Below are 23,194 nucleotides of genomic sequence, written 5' to 3'. Positions count from 1 at the left end.
GCTCGACCTAATTGATCAGGATGGCTTTGGATGTTACAAAAAGATTAATCTGTTATTATCTGAAAAATTACCTGATAACGGTACTGCCTAAGAAATATCACAAATCTGTTATCATCGGAATACATGATAACGGTGCCTATTAGGAATTACCACAAGCAATGCGATATGTATAAGGCATCCACATAGACGCGGGTTTACCATCGTGGGCTATATCATCGGTCACTTTGCAGTTAGTGTCGTCTGAGGTGTTCTTCCGCGTGGAGTGTTCGCCTTTATTTATTTATTTATATATTTTTCGATCGAGTGAACAGCCACGAGTAAAAATTCCCCGACAGTCTTCTGCCAGCACTGTGTCTCCCTTTCCACATTTCTCATTGCTCCCCGAACGACAGCGAGTATCTCCATTCTCATGTTTTGCTTTGTACTTCATTTTGCTCTCGTATTTAGTAGTGCGTGTCACCTCCAATTGCCACAACGAGCAGAAAAGTGTCTCCGAACTTGTGCCGATGACCGTACCTCGCATGCAGATATACCAGTCAGTCATGCCGAGGTAACAAAAGCCACAGTGCTTAATCAGAAACCCATCGTGACACAGATGTTCAGATACTTATTTGGCCGAGTGTATGTGGGTGTGTTTTTTTTTTGTGTGTGTGTCTGTGTGCTTGCGTGCTTGTGTGTGTGTGTGTGTGTGTGTGTGTGCATGTGGGTGTAAGTGGGTGTTTATGATGCTTGTTGACAGGGATTTGAGGGATGAAAACTAGGGAGGGGGAGGGGAAGAGGGGACGGGAGGGGAGAGATTTGGAGAAGAGGGAGGAGAGGAGGGGAGAAGAGAGGAGAGCGTTGGGGAGGGGAGGGGAGAGATTTGGAGAAGAGGGAGGAGAGGAGGGGAGAAGAGAGGAGAGCGTTTGGGAGGGGAGGGGAGGAGAGGAGGGGAAGGAGGTGGGGAGAGAAGGAGGGAAGAGAAGAGAGGAGAATGGAAGAGGGGAGAAGAGGGGACTTAAGAAAGGGAGAGGAGGAAACAAGAAGGAGGAGTAAGGGAGGAAAAAATGGTTGAGAGGAGGAGGAAAGAGTTAAAGAGGAGGGAAGAGGAGTAAGGAGGATGAGAAGCGAGACGGACAGAGGGAGGAAGAGAGAGAGAGAGAGAGAGAGAGAGAGAGAGAATGGGAAAGGGGAAAGAAAAGTGGACAGAGGAAAGCTAGAGGAAAGAGGAATAGAAAGGGACGTGGGGAGAGGAAAGAGGAGGAGCGAAGAGTGAGAAGGGAAGGGGGAGAAACAAGAGGGGGAAGAGGAAACAGGTGAAATACAGAGGGCATGACTGACTGATAGGATTCGAAGCGAGAGCCAAAAATTGAATATGCATACAGAGGAATTCAATACAAAAAGCAATATCAACAAGGAAAAAAAAAAGCGAGTGAAAGATTTGCTGAAAAAATACGAAGAGAGGAGCAGAGGAGGGGAGAGAGAGAGAGAGAGAGAGAGACGATGGTGGAGGCAGCTAGGGCAAGGATGAGAGTTCGTTACTGAATAGGGACAGAAGGAAGTTATTTTCGTCGAGGCGCCTCTTAAACGATGTAGATATGTAGATGGACAGATGGACTGGTAAATAATTATAGAGATACGTGATAGATAAATAGGTGAATTGATAGATGGATAAATACATAGAGTGACTGATTGATTGATAGGTTGATGGAGTAAGAAAGATAGATAAACATTCACTCGTACAATAGAGAGACAGATGAAATTATAGGTAGGCAGAAATGAATGAATGTGTGGATGAACAGAGATAGAAAGATAGATGAACATGTACGATAGACAGATACATGAATAAATAGGTAGATAGAAATGAATGGATGGGTGGATGAATAGACAGACTGATAGACAGTGTGAGGCAGACAGAGAGACAGATTTGTGCTTCCCATTCACCATTGCCCTTGTTATGAGCTGGAGCTGAATAGGAGGTCGTTACTGAAGAGGGACAGAAGGACTTGGAAATCTGCTTGTCGCGGCAACTCTCAGAGGATGCTGCAGAGGTCGAGTGATATAGTCAGTGAGGTAGATAGATAGATAGATAGATAGGTAAGTAGGTGGGCGGATGTGGATATATAGGTAAGTAGATAAGTGGGTGGACGGAAATGGATAGATAGACTGATGGATAGGTAGATAGATAGATGGACGGATGGATGGATGGATAGATGCATGGATATGTATATTGATTATAGTAACAGTAGCGTAAATAGATTTAAATAGATAAAAGCAAGTAGGCATACAGGTAAATTGACACTGGCCAACAAAAAGACAGAGGTAGATAGATAGATAGATAGACATAGATTGATAGACTGCTTGATGAATGGATGCATGCATGCATGAATGAATAAATAAATGAATAAACGTCTGTATCTATCTATCAGTTTATCTATATCTATCTGTACATCTAGATAGATAAATAGGTAGCTAGTGAGACAGGTAAATAAACTGACAAACTGACAGGTAGATAGATTTGTTTCCATTCACAAAAGCCACTTGTTGCAGGAAGGATGAGAGACCTTTACTGAATAGGAACAAAAATACCTGGAAATCCATTTGTATAGATAGATAGATACATACATAGGTAGATATATATACGGACAGATAGATAAACAGATGGCTAGATTGACAGACAGATAGGTAGGTAGATAGGTAGATATAGGAAGACAGATAGATAGAAGTGGAATATCCTCAGAAGTTTGGCAACACAATTATATTTTATTTGTGTTTATGTTTTTGGATTCTGATCATAAATACCTCCTCAGACATCTGGCTTAGTCCTCGCACATGAACGAGTTAAAATGCATGTTTCTTATACTAGCGCGCGCACACACACACACACACACACACACACACACACACACACACACACACACACACACACACACACACACATTACAACACCCCCACACACACACAACTACAGCCTCCCCTCTCTTTTAACCCCTCATAACTGCACCCTGCCCCCCACCCTCACACACATACAAACTAACTGCCCCTGACCAACTCTGAAAAAAAGTGGGTAGGAGGGAGGGAGAGGGGCGAGAGGCTTGCTGCAACAAAAAACATAAGGGGCGGGAAAAATGCCTAGTCCACCCCATCGCTCGCTCCATCTTTTTGTTTTCAATTTGGACCCCATGGATTTATTTTTTCGATTTCAGTTTTCTGTCTTTGTCTGTCTGATTGTTTGCCCTGACTGATAGATAGATAGATAGAGGAGGGGTTGGTAGATGGTACAGCGTGAAGAGAATTATGTTTTTATACATTTTGGCTTTTTTTTTCCTTTACGTTCTCTTCACTTTCTTTTGCCCCTATATATTTTTTCTACTGTCTTTGCTCACCCCATTCTTAGGGGAAAAAAATTAGGGTTGATGATGATGATGATGGTGATGATGATGATGATGATGATATTTTTCCAAATGTGTTTCAGCTTGTGTTTCCCAGTATTCTTTGTGTGTGTGTGTGTGTGTGTGTGTGTGTGTGTAAACCAACTGGGTGCATTTTCTTACATGATAGGTTGGCCAAAGTTCAAAGTCTAAACTTAGCTTTCCTGGAAATACCCAACATACTGACTAAACAAGTGCAGGCTGGAGGGTGCAGTGTCTCTGTTGGGTTGTCCTTGCGTGAAGTGAAGTTGTTGTAGTTGCAGGACTTTGCCGAAATACCTCTGGACTTGGGAATACTCTGTGTACCTGCAGTCTGGTGTGGTGGTGGTGGTGGTGGTGGTGGTGGTGGTCGGACAGCGCCAGGCTCTGCGGTGTGAGGTAGTTGAGCGATTCCACAGGGACGGGTAACAGGTCCGACATACTTTGAGTGTCTATTGTTGTCTCAGTCGTGTGAATGCCGACAGTGTGACACTACGTGCCGTATAAATGGTTTGGGGTGAACGTATACATTGCATGCTTCTTTCCCGGTGGACGGATGGTACAGTACTACTCTCAGGACAACAACGGTCATAATTGCTGCGTTCCGGTCTTAGAAGTGGCCAGAGGTTTTTCTATCGTGTTTAACGGTATCAGGAACATGGGGTGGTTTCCTCGTAGGCCCAAGAGGGTAATATGGATTGCTTCTTGTTACCTGTGTACTGTCCTCTCTGTGCTAGTATCACTAGGTATGGATGGTGTTCGTAGTGTATTCCAGCCAATTCCACCCACCCTTACCCTTCAAGATATGCTTCCGAGTTGTTTGTGGGTGGGGGTATGACTGAGTAGGGAGTTAGGGCCTATTCTTTTCACTGTAATGTTGGTGACACAACACAGATGAGAATATAATGCTTGTGTTTACGTCTAATAGGGATGGAAAGTTGATGATGTAGGAGCCTATGTGGGATTTTTTTTTTCTTCAACTGTTACTGTGGCTCTGCATGTTGATTGTTGGTCCCTACATCCTCTCTCCTGACTTTGTAAACACTCCTTGCTGTCATTGTCCTGTACGCGTAGTCCAAGTGAGATCTACCCAGGCCCTGTTCTGTGTGAGTTACGCAACCCTCATCCCTTACCCTAAGGCTGCACTTCCTTTGACACCCGCTTCTGCAAGGTTTCCCTGTCCTCGCTGTTGATTATGTATACCTCCACGATGTGTGACAATCTGTCTTTGGCCGCTTGAGCTCCTTCCACCTTCATTACATTCACGTGGAACACAAACATCGCTGCTGAACCTCAAGTCAGACCTCTGTTCCCTGTACTGCAGTGATCCTTGGGCGTGCCACTGACGAGTAGTCTTGCCGCAGGACCTTGCATTGGTGGCCAAGTGGTTAGAGCGGTGGTCTGTCCGAGCAGACGCGAGATTGATCCTAGTCTAAAGGAGAGAGCAGTTTAGGGAGTTTGAATTTCATTAAAACAGTCTTCATTGATCTTGGACAAACCCAATAATGTCTTAAAACCCCTCTCATCTCATACAAGTTTTCAGTGAGACATTTCTAATGTATAGCCTGTTTGTGCCAAGGCGATGACATGTGAAGATGTGTTGGCACGTAGGAGGAACTCTGAGTCTGGGAACGGATTCTCAAGTCTTTGTCAGGAGGTGGGGGTAATAAAGAAGAAATGTTGATAGGGAAATATCGGTTTATTGATCAGCATTCATAAAGGCAAACAATCTGACCGATTAACAGACAGGTAGTTAGAGGGGTAGGTTGACAGATAAGTGAGTGGATGGGCGGATAAATTTACAGGCTATTACAGTAACTGGCTATAAGCTCTTCCTCTCACAAGTCACCTCCCAGCTTACAAAATCCTCTTCGCAACTTATAAAAAATCTACGGGGTCACCAAGCCCACTTTTGGAATCTTGTCCATCCCTCTCAGGACTTATTTTGCTTTATTCCTACTATACTAAGGCGATTATAAACTTGACCTCTCGTAGCAAGGGGGCTGGGGCACAGATCCCACGTTGTTGGTCCTGGAATCACAGATGACTCCAGCACTAACTTTCTTTCACCTTAGCTTGGTCCAGGTTTTTGCCCTTTTGCAGGTAATAATTTTCATGTAGGCCAGTGGTGGACAAAGACAGTACTACGGCTCTATCCTTTCCATGTCGCTTCTTCGTGACTGGCATCATATTCCAGTGTTAATCCATTTACAACCCAGTATTCAAGATGGTGAGATGGCAGTTGCAGGCCAGGTCAAAGTCATATAGGTGGCATAGGAGGCATCGTAACATTTCCCAACCAACAACGATGTATTGTGCACATCACATCGTAGCTGCCCGGCTAGCTCAGTCGGTAGAGCATGAGACTCTTAATCTCAGGGTCGTGGGTTCGAGCCCCACGTTGGGCGAGCAAACATTTTGGCTCGCTGCACATGCTGAGGGACCGAGTTTCTTATGAGGTAGGTGGGGGCACCCACTATCCACTTATTCGATGTAGTTCTGCCATGAGGTGACTCTACACTGTCTAACAGGCCGAAAGGTTCGGTTTCCTTTAACCCAGGAAACCATTTACCACTCTGGGTGGTAACCATATAGCCAGTGACGCTTGATGGTCTAATGGGTTAAGGAGCTTCACTCGGAGGGGACCCACTTTGAATTATATTATACTGTTACATCTGAGGGGTGGTTGGGGTTCGTCGTTCATATAATGCCAGTCAGGGGCGAGTGGGGCTGGTCACCCTTGGGACTGAGTAACTTAGCCCTGGATCCCAACGCTCGTGTTGGGGCGGTATAGATTTGGAAGGATGGATGGATGGATCACACTTTAACTCACTTTTATTTGCTATTATATCATTTTAATGTCAGCATAATTTGCATCCAGATCGTACAAGAGGATACTAATGTGTAACATGGAATAAATCGCTTAGGGCCACTAAGAATTCGACTGTGTATAACATATGTCGCTTGCATACATTAGTGGTCAGAGAGAGAGAGAGAGGAAGTAGAATAGATAAGGCTGAGAAAAAAATTTTCAGGTTGCAGAACTGGGTCCGATGTTTTTGTAGCATTTTTATCACTGGTAAGAACGAAGTCATGAACGTAGCGGAGTACTAATTAAAAAACGAAAAAAAAAAAATCATAAACTTTCCCAGGCACAAGCTGCTCACTTTATTGGAATTGTTCGGAAGGAAGTGACAAAAGTTCAAGTCTTTTAACGTGGGTTCTTGTGAAACTCGCGCGTATCTTTAAAATTGCCCCCGTAGACTTTTTCGCTTTTCCGATATTACCCTCCTAATGTCGTGAAAAAATGAAGGATGCAGTATGTCGAATAGCTGGCAGGAGACTTGGCTGGTGTGTGTGTGTGTGTGTGTGTGTGTGTGTGTGTGTGTGTGTGTGTGTACCTGAGTTGACACGGAATATTATCTTATCGCTAAGGATGATGGTGGTGGTGGTGGTGGTGGTGGTGGTGATGATGATGGTGATGATGATGGCAGTGTGAATTGGAAACAAGGTAGATGGGTTTTGATGATTTTGGCTGACGATGAAAATACACACACACACACACACACACACACACACACACACACACACACACACACAAAGCCAAATAACAACACTTAAATGGCTCTCGTCCTGTGTATAACAAAAAAAAAAAAAAATCTGGTCCCATAAAAAAAAAAAAAACAATAATCTCTATACCCAGCAAGCAACAACCCTCCTCCCCCTCCTCTCAAGTCCCGCCTCGCCACCCCCACCGCGTTTCGGCTTCGGTGCATTCCAATTTCGGTGAGTTAGATTGTCTTTACCTGCTGCTTTTAAAGGAGCTTCCGTTTCGTCTCTCGCTTCTTTAACCACTTCTATGCCATGACGTCTTTTTATTTTATTTTATTTGCTTATTTACTTAATTTGTTTTTTTCTATTCAGTTAATCCCTCACACTTGGAGATCTTCTCTAATAAGCTGAGTAAAATCGTCTCTGGGTAGCAAGATTGAACTAGAACAGTGCACCGTCGGGTTGAAGTGGTTAAGGTGTTTTTGTTAGCGATGAGAGAGAGAGAGAGAGAGAGAATACAGCTTTTCTGAGGCTAATAAAGAGTTAGCTTAATAAAACCAATTTCTTCAATACATATTAAGGGAGAATATTTCATAAAATTTCAGAGAGCAATATTTACGAATACTTTGATCGTGAGCAAACTCATTAACTTGCTTTAATTAGACATTTTAATTTTTCCATTCAAAGCTATTATGAGGGAACCTTTCAGTTCCATGTAGTCCTTTATTCAGCATCCCTAGTCGGCAGGTGTATGAGAGCAGTGCGTGACTTTTTACCCGTCCCCGCCCCGGACGGGCTTGGGGACGGGTATTGTTTTCACCCGGTTTGTCTGTTGGTTTGTTTGTTTGCCTGTCTGTCCATCTGTTTGTCTGTCTGTCTGTCTGTCTGTTAACAACTTTGCCCGAAAACTGCTGGTGCGATTTTAACTAAAATTACAGGGATGATAGTCTATGACCTTCTGATCACCTGATTAAATTTTGGGCCAATGCCCAGGCTGTACTGTAGACCCCCCCCCAAAAAAAAAAAAAAATCGGTTTTCTTTCAGAATCGTCATATCAACATGAAACCAAAACCTCAAGGTGCATCTTTCAAATCTGCATCTTCTAACATACCTCTTTACATCAGGGTGGGGGGGTCACCCTTCTGTTAGCGGTAGGGGGGTCAGTGTCGGGTGGGTCGGGCCTAAAACTTTATGGGCATAAAATCGTAATTTTTCACTCGATTTACTCCAAATTTGTTATGTGACATCTCTTACTAGATATCCTGTTGAGTTTATACGTCTGCACTAAAATGGCTCCCGGGGACGTGTTTGCTGTGCCTTGGCACCGCTTCTTGTATTCTTGTTTATGTATTTATTTTATTGTTTCCAGGTTATGTAAGGTCCCTAATAAGGATGTGGTTAACCATTTCTCTACGATGACGTGCTTTATTATTTTTGCCACCCCTAGACGACTTTATTTAACCTGATTTTATGAACTAGATGAGATTGATGCAACCCTCATTAACACCTTCAGGACGACAGATATTTCCTAACCTGAATATAATAATAAAGTGACTGCAAGATTAATACGGAAAAGGCGCTCTCGGGGAAAAAATAATAAAAATAAAAATATAACTTAATACCGATATTTTTACAGCCGTTCTCGACACTGAAATCGGTTTGGTGTTGGCAGGGTGTGTGTAATTTCGCCTGTTGACTTTTTTTTTTTTTTTTCTGGTATTTGCAGTTTGTGTATAATTTCACCCGTTTCTCCTGTGTGTGTCTCTCTCTTTCTTTTTTAATGATAATCTGGTGTTGACAATGTGTTTATGATTTCACATGTTGCTCTTCTCTCTCTCTCTCTCTCTCTCTCTCTCTCTCTCTCTCTCTCTCTCTCTCTCTCTCTTTATGATGTTCTGGTGTTGGCAGTGTGTGTATGATTTCACCTGTTGTTCTTCTTTTTTTTTTTTTTATGAGTCACCTTCTGTTTGTTTTTCATTCAGTTCAGCTTGTGCAACCTTTTTTTTTTTCTCTCTCTCCCTTTTTTTTACGTCATGCTTAATTAGGTTTGCAGTTTTGTGCGTGTTGAGTTGGGGTGAGAGCGGCTGTGAATGAGTGAGGGTCGTGATTTCCTTTGTATGGGGTCGTATTTTCCTCTGTATTGAGTCGTAATTTCCTCTACATGTAGCCGTAATGTCCTCCACATCGGGTCGTAATTTCATGTATATGGGGTCGTAATGTCCAATACATGGGGTCGTAATTTCATATAAATGGGGGTCGTAATTTCATATATTTGGGGTCGTAATGTCTTCTGTATGGTGTAATTTCCTTTATATGGGGTCGTAATTTCCTTCTTAGTCCTACTTTCTCCAGGCGGTTTTATAAGGTAGACTTCTTCGAATTGGAAAGGTTGATTTTAGCCGTCAGTAACCCCTTAGGACCGTAGCCAAGCTGAATAAAATCGTCTGGTAGCAACTGAAGAGGTTAAAATTCCCAGGCTCATCTCTCTCTCTCTCTCTCTCTCTCTCTCTCTCTCTCTCTCAGATGAATAAAATCGTCTGGCGCTAGCTGGAATGAACTACGGGAGGAGACCGACCATGATCAGGTAAACCCCTTTGAATCGCATAATGTCGTTCTTTTCCCACTCCCAGACGATTTGATTCAGCTTGGACGGGTATCTTAGTAGCGAAGGGGTTGATGGAGGCTGTATTTAACCCTTCCAGTTCGAAAAATCCATCCCAGGTTTTCAAGAGTCTGAAAATCTAAAAAAAAAAAAAAAAAAAGTCGTGTGGAGGAAGGAGAAAAAACAGTCTCAGAGAAGCTGAATAAAATCGTCTGGAGATAACAAGACAGAAATCTGAAATACGTTGTGGGACTGATGGGGTTCATAGTGAGGTCTGGAATGGGTGAGTGAGTGAGTGAAAGTAAGGTAGCAAGTGAGTGAGTGAATGTTAGCGAGCGAGTGAGAGTAAGTTAGCGAGTGAGTGAGTGTGATGAGTGGGTGAGCGAGTGAGTAAGTTGTGAGTAAATAAGTGAGTGAGTGAGTGTGTAAGTAGCAAGTGAGTGAGGGGGAGGTAATTGCTGCCAGTAACTTAATCAGCTAATGTAGTTTTGACTCATACGACTGCACAGGGACTGACCGGATGTGTTTTGTGTGTGTGTGTGTGTGTGTGTGTGTGTGTGTGCCTCTAACCCATACTGAGAGAGAGAGAGAGAGAGAGAGAGAAATAACCAACCACTCGCGTAATAACATATACAACTTGACCAAACTCGGCAAACACACACACACACACACACACAAATTTAATATTTACAGCGAGGTCCGTAAATAGCGCTGCACTACAGAAACTCACTGAGCGGTATCTTGTGCTCTGCGAGGATGGTACAGTCTGCTGGTGTGGGCGCGGGTGTGACATTGGAAGTAGGGAATTACTAGATTATGTTGAGTAGACCTCGACTGAGCCGTCCCCTCAGTACACGAGAAATCACCAGGCGGAGGGAAAGGGAAGAGTAATATATGGACCACTCTGAAATTACCAAGTAAAAATCAAGATAAAATTATGTGTTTCGTATTCCCAACCCATCGAATCCAAGATCGTATTATTTTTTTATTCTTACATTTCAGTCGATTTTATTCAGCGTGTGTATGTGTTTTTTTTAATTAATGGGATTATTGGAGATTTATTCTAACCCCTTCACCACGAGAGCTTTCCTAGGTAGCGAGAATAAAGTAAGAAGTGTGTTTAGATCATCGAGGGCACTTGAGGAATAGCGATGGCGAGGTGTGGTACTTATCATTGACTTCCGCTACCGTCTGCTGCCTTAACTTTGCTGGCTCTCTCTGGGATGTTCAGCATTATATAAGTTGTGTGTGTGTGAGTTTGGTTAAGTTGTTTGTGGTATTGTTCAAGTGGATGGGTTTCTCTCTCTCTCTCTCTCTCTCTCTCTCTCCGGTAAATTGGTACTCTTGTTTTTTCCAGCTCTCCACGTCCTCCCTCCTTCTGTCCCTCGTCCCTTTGTTACACCTTCTCACCCCCTCCCCATCTTCTTTATGGCCACTTACCCTTTGCCTCTCCCTCCTTCTTTATTGCTTCACTTCCCTTTTTACTCTTTACTACTTCGCTCAACTTCTCTCTTTTATTGCCCCCAATTTTTTTTCTATACTTTTTGTAGTCTCGCTTTCGTTTCCCTCCTCTCCACTTTCCTCCTCCTCCTCTCCTTCCCCTCCTCCATCCATTCCGTTCTCCCTCCTCCCTCGCTTTCCTTTCATCCGCCTCATTAACTACTTTTTTTTTTTTTTTTTTTTTTTTTTAACTGGCTCGATTCTCTTGCCGATCAGGCGCTTTGACGAAGTTTGTTCCTCCTTTGTTCTTGTTTGTCCAGCAGTACAGTTAGGATTTTTTAAATGTTTTTGACTCTGGGCATAAACAGATTATCCGTTGCCTAAGACCTAGCAGTTCTGCATGACACACTTTTCACATGTCACCACTTAGGCGCTGATACACGCCGTTCTTATTGAATATACTTTTGGGCTTGCTAGTTCAAGACTGATGTTATGATATTTGGGGCGTTTTTACGACATTTCCGTAGGTATTGTGGTGAATAAGTAAAGTCTGTTATAACGAAATGCAAATAATCAGACTTCCCAGCCTCGCCTGTGATCGAACTCGCCACCTTTGGGACAGTTAGTTGATCTCTCTACCCACTCTGCATAGCGGAAACCGATTGTCTGCCCTGCTGGACCTTGTGTAGTCGACAGGCAGTACATCCCCCCGTCTTCCTTCCCTTTTGATTCTGCTAGATCCTTCTCTCCGCATTTTCTGTCACTTCAGTCCTTCCTCTAGTACTCTCTGTTCTCTTCTTCCCTCCTATCTGCTGTATTCTCTCCCTCTTCTTTCCTGTTCCTCTCGTCTCCCAGTCTGCCTCTCTTCTTCTCCCTAACACCAGCCTCAGGTAACATACTGTTACTACAAGAAGCGGAAATGAAGCAAGTTTTTTTTTTTTTTTTTTTTTTTCCTCAAGTATTTCACCCTTTCTCCCTTTATCTCTCAACTTCTTCCCTCCCTTCTCTCGAATTCTTCCCTTCTACCTCTCTCGCTTCCCCTCCCCCCCCTTTTGTCTCCCTCTTTTTCTTTCCTTCAGCCTCTCTCCCCCTCTCTCCCCTCCCTGCCCTCAGTACTATTTCCTTCCCTCTCCATTTTTTCTCCTCTCTGCACGTTTCCTCCCTCCCGTTTATCTCAGTCTCGCCAGTCTCTCCCCAACACCGGCGTCTGATGAAGGAGGACAACTGCAGCAAGAGGAAATGAACTGCTTATTTTTTTTTTTTTTTTTTACTCCTTTGTGTCTGCTCCCTTTTGTCCCTCTGGTTCCTGCTACTTTCCTGTCTCTCCCTTTTTTCATCCTCTCTCCCTTTTTTTCCTTTTTTTCTCCTTTGTCCACCTCCCTCCCTACCTCTTTTTTGCCTCTTCTCTTTGCTCCCTCTCTGTCCTCGTCTTTCTGTTCAATCTTCCTCCCTCTGCCTTCTCCCAGCCTCTCCCTGTCTCTCAGTCTCCAAATCCTTCTCAGTTTTCCTCTCTCAGTCTGCCCCGGTCTCTCTCTCTTTGTCTGCCAGTCTCTCCCAATCTCCTGTCTCTCATTCACCTTCTTCCAGTTTCTCTCATGCGTCCTTTCTCACTCTCTTTCAGTCATTTTTGCCAGTCTCTCTCAGTCTTCATCTCCCAGTCTCTCTCACTCTTATTTTCCAGTTTGTCCGTCACGCCAGCACTGCGTGTGATGAGGTGCAAGGAACGGAAATGAAGGCCTTTATTTTTTTTTCCCCCTATCTAAGCCACTGCCATCAAGGTGCCTCCTGGGGCCACCTCCTCCCGAAATTGACACCCTCACTTCCAGCACGCCTTTTGTTTCACAGTATTCTTGCTACGGCCGGACAGTTTTGTTTTTTTTAAAGGAAAGCCTCTGCTACTGACGGGGTTAGAAACAATAGCCATTAACCAGTTTGATTGGATGATGTCTTATGTTTTATTGTTGGAATTGACGCAAGATTTTGTATATTCTTAGAGACGTTTCGTGGTTAGGACTTTGAAGCAGTCTCCATTCAACGCCTCATTAAAGTGCTTTTTTAATTATTATTGCTGGCAGACGATTTCAGCTTAGGGGAGATATTTGGTGCGGAACAGGGTGAAGATTATGCTGATGAAAGAAGAGTCCCATTAGGTACTGGGGGAGGTGGGGGGGAGAGGATCCGGCAGTCCTCTCATCTCTGCTTTTGTTCCTAAATTGCCCAGGCTGTTGTTTCCTTCCGCCATGTTTTTACGCTCCACCCCGAGCGGCGAGGTGAGGCGGGCTGGCTGGCTGGAGGAAAGAGTGAGGGAGGGTGAAAATGCTGGGATATGACGGGGGAAAATGCCTCTAGTTTTTCCTGAACGATAACTTGTGCTCTGTTTATTTTAACTTGGCCTGAAACTGCCATCTTGCCATCCTGAATGCAGAGCTGTAGGAAGAGACTGACACTAGAATATGATGCCAGAAACACAGAAAAGGATGTAGAGCCATAGTATTAGCTTATTCTGTCATTGACTTACGGGAAATAAACTACAGAATGATGAAAATCCCCCAAGTGAAACAACTTTAGTTTGCACAGTAATAAAAAAAATCATGAATAATTTTGTCGTGCTGCATTTTTCACGCTTTATTCCCTCTGCTTTTGTACAAGTGAAATGTTTGGTTCCTGTTCGAGTTAAGACGGAAATATTAGGAAATGATTGTATACGCAGCCTAAGAAAATATTTAAGTTCCGCTTCCACACCTTCCCGTTGCATAGCTAGTTCCTGGGTTTATTGCTGTGATTCTCTTCGTCGTCCTCTAGTGGGAATTGTGATGATGATGATGACGATGACTTTCTCACCTGTTCACACTTAAGCTCAAAGGAATAGGACGATGATGATGATGATGATTCTTACATAAACTCTTAGCAATGATGATGACGATTTTCTCTATTCTTCTCACATGAACTCGTGGGGATGATGATGATGATGATGATTCTCTCCTCTTCTCACTTAATGGAGATAAGTATTAAGCATCTTGTGTCCAGTGACCATCACCCTTTAAAATGAATAAAACAGTGTAGAATCAGCTATAAAATTAGAGTATCTAGAGAAAACCTAAGGACCACTGAGACTTCCTGCATTCTCTCACGTAGCAAAATTCTACCATACGGGCGACTGGCGGACAATAGAGGAGTCAAGTGGAGTTTTGTGCAAGACTTTTATCTGCCCGTCCCATCTCATTTCACAGACGGCAGAGGATTGGCCTAATACCGATAGAGTACTGGGATAGGCCATCAGAGAGTGGAACCAGATGGGGGCGAAGCAGCAGCAGGACGAGGAGGAGGAGGGAGGATGCTACGATTTCTATGTAAATTTGCTGTGAATACCGTGGGAGGTGTGGCGCTAAGCACAAAGGGATCCCTGTGCGGCTGGGATCGGGAGCGGAGGGGCACAGGATCCTTGAATTACGGGTTGGAGGGAGAGAGAAAGAGAGTATTAAGACAGTGTGGTTTAGCGAGATAAAAATGCCCGGGAAATAATACTAAGAGTTCACCGTGTTCCAGGACCCGTGTTCTCATCGGGTAAGGGAACCACCAATCATCTTTTCCTTAGCGATTTATTTTACATATTACACCATACTGTCTTATTCTGTGTTATATAAATCCTTTCGATGTCCCCATACACTGCAAAAATAACATACACAGGGATATTAAGCAGTCATATCCAAAAATAAATCGGTAAGGAGAAGGTGCAAAGGAGCTTCCTTAGCCGACGAGAATACGAGCCCAGGACCTGACGTCACTCATAGCCACACTCCACTAACTACTGTACTTTTCTTGCTCGAGAGATTTACCCAAGAATATGATGCTAGTCACGAAGAAGTGCTGTGGATAGAGTGTAGCGCTAAACATATATAGTCTCATTCTACCACTGAGCTTCGTGAAATAAGATGCAAAAAGTAAAAATTCTGGGCCAAGTTAAGGTGGAAGGACTATAATACAAGCTGTAGATACCTAGATGGTCAACTTGCATCTCTGAGATATATCACGAGAATTCTTGTTCGGTGACTATACCCAATTTCCTCTAACTTGGCCTAAAATTGTCATCTCTACCTTAAATTCCGAGTTGTAACATTAGATGAACACTGGAAGATGATGCCAGTCACAAAGAAGTACTATGGGGAGGATGCAGAGGTGTGGAATCGTCTTGAGCTACGTAAAATAAGGTACAAGAGAACGAAAGTCTGGCCCAGGTTAGTGTAAAGAAAGCATAATGAGTGTTGAGGTCGTTCCAGTGTTATTAAGGACCTGTTGAAGCGCTAGTGGTACTTGGCAGGACCTGTTGGATCTCCGACTGGGTATCGCTGAATCTGAATATTGGACCGTGAAGGTGGGGCTGGCCGGTGATACGATGCAGATGCCTCCCTTGTGCCAACACGACCCCTAGTACCGATTCAAGGGGGAGGTTTGGCGAAGTTTGTTTTTATAAGAGGTCGTTTGGTTTGGGGTCGTATTCTTGTTGTAGGGCATCTCATAGCATCTCATTTTAAGCGATTTATTGTGCACACTACAGCCTAATTATCTTCTTGTATGTTATTACTGGAACTCTATGTCGATTTTAAAAAGATGCATATAGAGCACAAGGGAGTATTAGATTGTTCTGGCCATGTTTTAATTTTATCTGAACTCCTGTGCTTTCTGAAGTCGTTGTCTGAGGTGAGGCATTGGATTAACTTTATACGATGACAGTTATATTTTATTTCTCACTGCTGTCTCATCTCTCATTCTCTCTGTGGCTCGTACTTTCGCAGATTAAGGAAGCTCCCTAACTCCTCTTCCTTAGCAATTTATTTTTGGATACGGCTGGCCAGTATCGTTTAGTATGTTATTTATGCAGAGTTTGGTAATATTAGAATGATTTAAGTAACACAGAAGAGGACAGGCAAGGTGTAATAAGCAAAATGAATCGCTTAGTAAGAGGTGTTAGGGAGCTTCCTAGACGAGAATACGGGCCTATCAGATTGAAACATCCTCTTCAACCCATTCTGTCGTACTGCGTCTGCCTCCACAACTCTGCTTCCATGTCATTTCTCACGCCATCCAGTTATCTCACCACACATAATGACCTTCGCCTCCTCATTTCCATCCTTTTCACCCTTCTCCAGTTCCCAGCGATCCGGGTCTGCGCCTTTCACCCTCATCAAACAGTCGGCAACCCTATTTCTTCGTGGTCTTCCCCCCCCCCCTTTTTTTTTTTTATATCTGAAGTTATGTTTGTCTATTCATTTTCTCTCCTTTTCTTCTCACTTACTGTACGTGTCCTCTGTCTCTCTCTGTCTCTCTCTTTCTCTCTCTGTCTCTCTTTCTCTCTCTCTCTCTCTCTCTCTCTCTCTCTCAGTTCTCTTGTCTCCCACCCTGCCTTTCTATATGCAATTAACTTCATTCCCTATTCATGGCGTCTCCCAAAAACAATTAATTGAGGAATATTAGGATGTGGGGACTTGATTTAATACTTCCCCCAATCTTCCTCGGAGGCGTGGGGGGGGGAGAGAGAGAGAGAGAGAGAGAGAGAGAATAAAAGGTAAAGTGGCCTAATGAGTAAAGGAGAGGGAGTTTAAAAAAAAAAAAAAAAAGGGAGTTGGAGACGGGAAATTATGGAAGGTTGGAAAATGGAATGATGGATAAGGGAGGGGAAGAACGAGAAGGAGGAGAGGGGAAGTGGCGTAGTGACCAGAGGAAAGAAGGAAGAAAATGAAAAATGAAGGAGTGAAAGGAGGGGAAACGAAATACTGGATTAGGACAGGGAAGGGGAGACGTGGAAATTAACCTTCAGATGATGATAGAATTCTCAGGTATTTTAGTATTGGTACACCTCTCGACGATTTTTCTTAGTTTTGGAGGAACCGCTTGACCTCAGACGTCTTACGTTGGTCTCCTGCAACCTCTGAAGACAGTGGAAATATTGGCTATCTTTATTTATCTATCTGTCTATCTATTGCCAGACGCCTCAATCCCGTTTGGGGTGGCCACAAACAAATCGCCTCCAAGTCGCCCTGTCCCCCGCCATTTCACTGCCCTGCTCCTAACTCACACCCCCCTCTCTCATATACCTCTCCACCCCATCCCTCCATCTCATCCTCGGCCTCCCCCTCCCTCTTCCCCCCTCCACCTCACTCACATACACTCTCTTCGTCAGTCTTTCACCCTCTATCCTCTCCACATGGCCAAACCACCTCAGTGTGTTCCTCATAACGCTTCCTATCACATCCACATCCACACCACAACGCTCCTTTATATCTTCATTCGTCAGCCTGTCTCTCCACGTGACTCCACAGGCTCCTCTTAAATAACTCATTTCCACTGCTCTCACTCTTGACTTGTGTCCTTCCAACAGTGTCCAAGCTTCACTCCCGTACGTTAGAGTTGGTATCACAATACTGTCATGTAGTAACTTTTTCACTTCCATGCTCACTTCCCTGTTTCTTATCACTGCTTTCAAAGAACCAGCAACCTTTCTTCCCTGCTGTACCCTTTCAAGCACTTCACCCTCCAAACCTCCATCCTTACTCATCACACTACCCAAGTACTTAAACGTACTCACATTTTCCAATTCCTCACCATCCAACCTCGCTGTACATTCACTAACTTCACCTCTCTCAAAGACCATCACTTTACTCTTCCCTACATTCACTTTTAGATTCCGTTTCTTACACTCTCTCTCAAACTCATCCACCAAGCCTTGCAGCTCCCCTTCGTCTTCACTCAACAACACAGTATCATCTGCAAACAACAGTACAGGGAGTTTCCAAACACTATCCTCTCTCACCAGGGCCACTCCAACATCCACTACCTTACCTTGTACCTCTTTTATTACCCCATCCATGTACAGATTGAACAACCATGGAGACATGACACATCCCTGTTTCAACCCAACTTTCAAAGAGAAAAATTCACTTAGTTCACCATCCACACGCACTGCAGCCTTCGCACCATCGTACATACTCTTCACAGCATTCAACAACTTCCCATCTACTCCATATATTCTTAACACTTTCCACAGTCCTTGTCTATCCACCCTGTCATATGCTTTCTCCAAATCCATGAAAGCCGCATACAACTTCTTTCCCTTCTCTAGAAACTTTTCCACTAAAGATCTAAGAATGCTTGTTATTAATCTGTATCCTTTTTGTTATCTTATTTTCACTTATTTACTTATTTATTTATTTAGCAACCCTTGGACGATTTTACTCAGTCAACCTTTTGTCGTGTGAGAGTGCAAATAAGATACTGATCCTTCTCCAATTGCTGAAAACTTAAGTTATTTTGATCTTGCTGTCGCTAAACTGTTTTCTGTCTACCACCAGACTGTATTATTCAGCTAAGAAATAGCTTTTTTTATTCTAATGGTTAACATTACTTATGATGTTATGGGACGGGTTAAATTGAAAAAAAAAAAGAAAAGAAAACGAGGATAGGGAAGATACAGGCACCTGTGTGGGAAGTGATTATTGTGTTAGGGAAGTGATCAGTGAGTTAGGGAAGTGATCAGTGAGTTAGGAGAGTGATCAGTGAGTTAGGGAAGTGATCAGTGAAAAGAAAGGATGGTCAAGTGATCATTGTGACAGCAGGTAGGGATATGATTAGTAAGCAAAACAGAAATATTTTACAGAGAGGAAAGGAGAAGACAATTGATTAGTCGGACAGCACTTAGGGAAATTATTAACAAGTAGATTAGAAAAATGACAATGAAAGTAGAAACATAAGTGATTTAGCAAGATTATGAAAGGTTAGGTTAGGTTAGGTTATTAGATATAGATGAGAGAGATAATATAGTGAAAAGAGGAAGAGAGCACATGATACTGGGTAGTTATTGCACTGGACGAGACACAACATCATGAAGAGGAGAAAATGGAAACATGAATGAGAGGATGGCTGACATATAGAAATGTCTGTCGAATATAAATGAGAAAGACCCAGATGACAAGGGATGGTTGGGAAGGAACGTCATCTTGATTTTGGCTTCCTTTTGTTGGACTTGATTGGGGTGGAGCGGGTATTTTTAATTTCCTTTTTGTTTAGAAAATGTATATATGTCTTTCATGTTCGTACTTAGATTTGCTTAAAGTAGTCATGTCTTTATGTTCATGAGTGGAAGATGTGTATAGGCAGTGTACAGAATTCCCCATATGTTATTTATTTATTTATTTATTTGCTGTTCTGAGAGTGTAGTTTTGATCTGATGTATGTATGGTATTCTTGGTGTTCAGAGTATGTAGTTTTCTATTTTTTCTCTCATTTTTTTCGTTTTGCTGTTCAACGCATGTACTGTGGTTTTGATCGGAACCGGAACATACGCATTTTTTCCAGCATATCAACAAGGAAAAATATTATAAAACTGATATAAACAGTTTGAAAAGCAAAGAGTTGGTTAACCAGACTGAAGGATGAAGGAAGATGCAGGCTGATGGATGAGGGAGAGATGATGCTGTGTGTTGAGGGGAATGGCAATCAGGAGGACGGGAGTGAGGCAGGAGGAGGTGGGGTGAGTTAATGCAGGTGGTGCGTTATAGGATGCATTGGAAGTGAGGCGGGTGAGGAGGAGGTGGTGGGATGAGGCAGGAGGTGGTGGGGTGAAGCAGGAGCTGGTGAGGTGAGGCAGGGGGTGGTGGAGTGGGGCAGGAGGCGGTGCGGGTGAGGCTGGAGGTGGTGGAATGAGGCAAGAGTGGGTCGGGAGAGGGGGGGGGGGTGTTGGTTGCGTCTGCTAGTGAGTCACACTGAAGATTATATCGAGATGATGTATTAAACCAGATGTTAATAAGAAAAAGTATGGTTTGTGAAGACAGTTATTATCAGTTCGAATAATCTCAGATAATAATAGTGATGATGATGATGATGGTCGTAATAACAACAATAATAATAATAATGATGATGATGATTATATGGTGGTGATATTAATAGTAAAATATCTATAATAATAATAATAATGATAGTAGTAGTAATAATGAGAAAGCTATGTATCGGCCTGATGGTCTAGGGGTATGATTCTCGCTTAGGGTGCGAGAGGTCCCGGGTTCAAATCCCGGTCAGGCCCAGGAGAAAGTTTTAGCAACAGTACAGTCAGCTGAGTTATGCATCGGTGGGTCTGGTTAGTACCTGGATTGGTGACTACATGAGAACACAAGATGACTGTACTGTACATTACCTCATGTTTTGTAGGTGGGAAAAAGGACTAGGATAGTTATTATTATTATTATTATTATTATTATTATTATTATTGCAGTAACAAGAAAAATAGTGGAAGTAATAATGATGATGAATATAATACTGATATGATAATAATGATCATAATAATAAATAGAAACAATAATAATAATATTGATAATAATAATGATGACATTGAAACATCAACGACAGTGTAAGAAAACAAAAGAACAGTACAAAAAAAAAATAGAACTTAGAATAAACCAGAACATAAAGAGGGAAACTAAAAAAAAAAAAAATAAAACATATAATCCCAGCAATCCTCCCTCCCTCCCTCCAGTTTAATCAAGGCGCTGTTTGTCGCTCCAGATTCGGGCCCGAGGGAGTAAATTCGTCCCCGGCACACTATCTCGGCCCCAGCGCGCGCACACACACACACACACACACACACACACACACACACACACACACACACACACACACACACACACACACACACACACACACACACACACACACACACACACACACACTGCAGACTTTCTCGACTCTGTTTGACATCGGCCCTGTAAACCATCTCGAGTATTTAGGAGAGCAAGAGTAATTTACGCCTAACAGAAATCTCGTTTAAGCAGACCATCTCGCCTCCAGCAGATACATTCGGCTCAACAAATTATCACGGCCTCAGCAGACATTCTAGACTCCAGCAGACGCATTTGGTCCAACAGACATATTTGTTCAAGTAGTAATTCTCTTGTACAGATGGGAGGATAATTATGTCTAGTAACCAAGGAGACTCATTTCTACGTCATAACTAAAGCTCAGTATTATAGGAGTGGCCCAGATCCCTCAGGTGAAAGCAAAGCCACTATAGCCAGGGGTAGGCAGAATCTTGGAGGCTTCCTAAAACATCTTCCATAGCGATTTATTTTTCAATAAGGCAGTTAATATAATTTTGTATGATATTTATGCAGAGTATGGGGATGTTGGAAGGATTCACGTAACACAGAGGCGAACAGTAAGGTGTGATAAGCACAATAAATCGCCAAGGAAGAGGTGTTAGGGAGTTTCGTTAACCGATGAGAATGCTGGTACAAACTGGTGACAGGTGTGGTGCCTTTACCCTCTGACCATCACAGATATTCGTAACTATTTTAAATTAGGAACCACCAGACGATTTTATATAACTTTGGAATGGCCTGTCATCGGGGAAGGGTAAAAAGAATCTCCCAACTAACCTTCTGATGATGATACAAGCGTCTTCATTATATTCTTACTACCTACAGACGATTTCATGCAGCTTTGAAGCGGCCAATCGTCGCCTGAAGGTTCACAGTAATCCCCATATTAACCTGTAGGAGACGGCAGATTTTTTTTTTTTTTTTTTTTTTTTTTAACTCTACTGCCTGAGTGTTAATTCTTTTGTTGTCACGGGGACGCTTGAGTTTTACATTCAGGCTATACCCAGATTGTTTTATTCTGGTGAAATTTATGGCATTCCAGAGGTTAATAGGGACAGTTTTCAGTCCTTCCACCACTAGAATTTCCTACAGCTGAAGAAAATCGTCTTGTGATAGCCTGAGAAAACTAATAAGTTAATGGTGATAATAAGGTAGTTGTGATAGTAGTTTGAACCCCAGGCTTATCTGAACGTGAACTCGGTGGACTGCAGGCTGAAGTTGACTTTTGTCTGCAGTTCACCATCCTGTTTTGTGTGGATAAGGAGATAATTGAGGGACGTTTGCAGCACCACGGTGAAGGTCACATGAAGGCGTCCCTCTCCAGTGTAGGTGAAAGGGTTAATTAAGCAGACATCAAAACTGTATTGGGCATTGTTGCATGTACGATAAGAACTAAACAAAGCAAAACTATTGTGTTGCAAGTTAACTCATATCAAAGCCATATTCCGTTGCGGTTACAGGGAGGGAATTTACGAGAAAAAGTGATTAGCTAACAGGCAGCTATCACGGGCAGGGAGAGAACAGGTAGGAGGCGGCTGTGCTCTGACCTTATCAATTACGGTGGAAAAATGAAGAAATATGACTGCACAATTAACGATCTCTCTCTCTCTCTCTCTCTCTCTCTCTCTCTCTCTCTCTCTCTCTCTCACACACACACACACACACACACACACACACACACACACACACACACACACACACACACACACACACACACACACACACACACACACACACACACACACACACACACACTGTATTCTAGCTCTGAAATATTTCTTGTTGTAATTAATTATCAGTTTCTAAAGGCTTCACATTTTTCAGAATATCCATGATGGGCTTTTTCTCGTACATGAACCTCAGTCGTCTGTCGGTCTCAGGATAATGGTCAGATGGTATACGCCTCGATTCGAATCCCTAAGAGGCGATTTTAGGTTTATTAATTATTGCCGTTTACACCTCTTGAATAAGAATGACGCTTTATGTATTTATTATTTTTGCTTATGCTTGCTACTCAGAGACGATTTTATTTGGCTTGGAGGAAAGTTTTCGAACTGGAGGGGACAAAAGAAGAAGAAAAAAAAAAAAGAAACAAAGATATAGCCTTCATGAACTCCATCTGTGCTAGAGATGAAGAAAAAAATATTGAAATAATCGTCTGGTGGTAGTAAGAAGTAAAAAATGCGTCCCCGGGCTGAAGGGTGCGTGTTCAGAGTTACGGTAGGCTAGACGATTACTTTCACAGCACAGCGATTGGGTTGGGGGATACTGCTGTCTGCTTAGGGGGAGAGGGGTTACTTGTAGTCCTGCTGGTGGGTGTTTCAGATTATGTGACTATTTTGATTTTTCTTTTTTTTTTTTTTTAGGATCTAATTTTGTTACTCTCAGGTGTCTGTTAGTTTCTCTAATGTAAAGTAAATCGTCTGGAGTCAGTTGCCAAAGCATACAGGAGTTGACCTCAACTTAAGATGGCCAGTCGTTCCAGTATTAACACTCATCTTAATGAAATCGTCCGGTGTTTGATGGTATATAATAGTAACGTTGTCCCGAGCTTAAAAGTGTTCAC

At 42.9% G+C, this 23,194-nt stretch overlaps 2 non-coding genes across 2 annotated transcripts; both read left to right on the top strand.

The window, feature by feature from the left end:
- Positions 1–5,724: 5,724 nt before the first annotated feature.
- TRNAK-CUU (transfer RNA lysine (anticodon CUU)) lies at positions 5,725–5,797 on the top strand. Its single transcript has one exon. It is a non-coding gene; the product is annotated as a tRNA-Lys (tRNA).
- A 14,188-nt stretch (positions 5,798–19,985) lies between these two features.
- On the top strand, positions 19,986–20,057 carry TRNAP-AGG (transfer RNA proline (anticodon AGG)). The gene has a single exon. It is a non-coding gene; the product is annotated as a tRNA-Pro (tRNA).
- The last annotated feature ends 3,137 nt before the right edge of the window (positions 20,058–23,194 follow it).

This window comes from Coenobita brevimanus, chromosome 94, assembly GCF_032717465.1.
Source record: "Coenobita brevimanus isolate Jiangsu-jjx chromosome 94, ASM3271746v2, whole genome shotgun sequence".
NCBI classification, from domain to species: domain Eukaryota; kingdom Metazoa; phylum Arthropoda; class Malacostraca; order Decapoda; family Coenobitidae; genus Coenobita; species Coenobita brevimanus.
This window is presented reverse-complemented; position numbering and strand designations above follow the sequence as displayed.